The sequence below is a fragment of the Cariama cristata genome, unplaced genomic scaffold (assembly GCF_000690535.1).
Source record: "Cariama cristata isolate BGI_N322 unplaced genomic scaffold, ASM69053v1 scaffold28768, whole genome shotgun sequence".
NCBI lineage: Eukaryota > Metazoa > Chordata > Aves > Cariamiformes > Cariamidae > Cariama > Cariama cristata.
Genome location: NW_009629870.1, coordinates 1 through 1,451, shown reverse-complemented (window position 1 = coordinate 1,451; position 1,451 = coordinate 1). Strand labels below are relative to the sequence as shown.

Below are 1,451 nucleotides of genomic sequence, written 5' to 3'. Positions count from 1 at the left end.
CCATCCTCTCTGCCCACCCCGGGATGGCAAGGACCAGCTGCGGGCACTACAGCAGACACACAGTGTCCAGGGCATCACTGGGGTGGGGGGCTGCCAGCCTGCAGCAGTTCTAGTAATGCACCAAACTGAGCTGGCTCTCCATGAAACAGCCCCCAACTATGTCCCCAGGGATCCCCAGCGGCCAGCACTGCCCAGGGGTCTCGGCCACCCCCATGCCAGTCCCACACCACCCTGCCCTCCCTACACCAGGCTGCGGCCCCATGGGAATAGCCCCATCCCGTTGGCCCCACAGCTGGGCCGGAAGAATGGGGCAGGAAGGGGCTGTTGTCACTCATTGTCCCCTGTTGTCACTCCCAGCTGAACAGGGGACAATGAGTGACAACAGCTCCTTCCTGCCGACCCTCTCCCTGGGGTGGCCAGCCAGCACCCTTCCTGTGGGGACGGGACATGGGGGGATGTGGAGCCCCAGCCGGGCAGGAAGGACGTCTGTGCCCTTACAGCGACCTGCCAGGCAAGGCAACGCCACACAGCCCAGCTGCTGGGGACAGCCACTACTGCCAGCTGCAGGCTGAGCCATGTTCCCCAGGCAGCTTTTCCTGGGCAAGTGTGCAGTGACACAAGGCACTATATGACCTTTTTTTGTACCAGTCCTGTCCCACCCCATCCAAGACCACTGGAGCCAGAGCACCCGGCCCAGAGCTGGACGCAACATGTGGCACCCACCCCAGGAGTCCCCATGGGCACAGCAGCTCAGCTACCCTAGGGTTGGATGCTGAGCATCCCCGACAGGCATCATCCTGCCCGCATCCCTGGAGGAACGAGGGCAGCCGGCTGCAGCCAGCGCTGCCGATTCAGCAGTCACGGTGCTGGGCAGGAGGGATTTGCAGCACCGCAGGACAGAGCAAGGTCGGAGGCTGCACCTGCCCCGGGAGGGTGGCAGAGCAGCGGCCACGGCCAGCCTGAAGGACACAGCCAGGACCATGTCTCCATGCTGCTGTGGCCACCGGGCTGGAGCACACGTTCTCACAGCCAGGACTGTCATGCACGGTGGGACTCCCAGCTGGGACCATGCCCCTGGCCCTGCTCACAACAGAGGGAAGAGGCTGGTCCAGGGGAGGCAGCAGGATTGGAGCCGTGGGGCCTGGCTGTGGCAGGCAGCAGGGACAGGTTGTGGCTGTCCTGTGCGGGTAGGCATGCCCAACAGCCTTGCCCAGGTAGGCAGGGGCTTAAGCCTCATCTATTTATTGCTGCCGCCCAGCTCCGCGGGCCCCCCCCGCCTCTAACCCCCTCCTGCCGCTCTATTCCTGGCCCCTTGTGCAACTCTCCGTGGCAGCACCACCGGACAGGTCTGGCCGCTCACTGCGCCCGGACTTGAGCCAACAGGATCTGGCCGGCAGCCCGCCTGCCTCCTGCCCTGTGCCTGCAGCACCCTGCCTGCGGCTCAGCCCCCC

General features: G+C 65.3%; 1 protein-coding gene across 1 annotated transcript in view; it reads right to left on the bottom strand.

The window, feature by feature from the left end:
* Positions 1–412, bottom strand: part of UBTD1 (ubiquitin domain containing 1) — a 1,849-nt gene extending 1,437 nt beyond the window's left edge. Inside the window, exon 1 of the mRNA XM_009705332.1 lies at positions 397–412. The gene's annotated coding sequence lies outside the window, so the exon portion shown is untranslated. The remainder of the gene's footprint in view (positions 1–396) is intronic.
* Between the last annotated feature and the right edge of the window lie 1,039 nt (positions 413–1,451).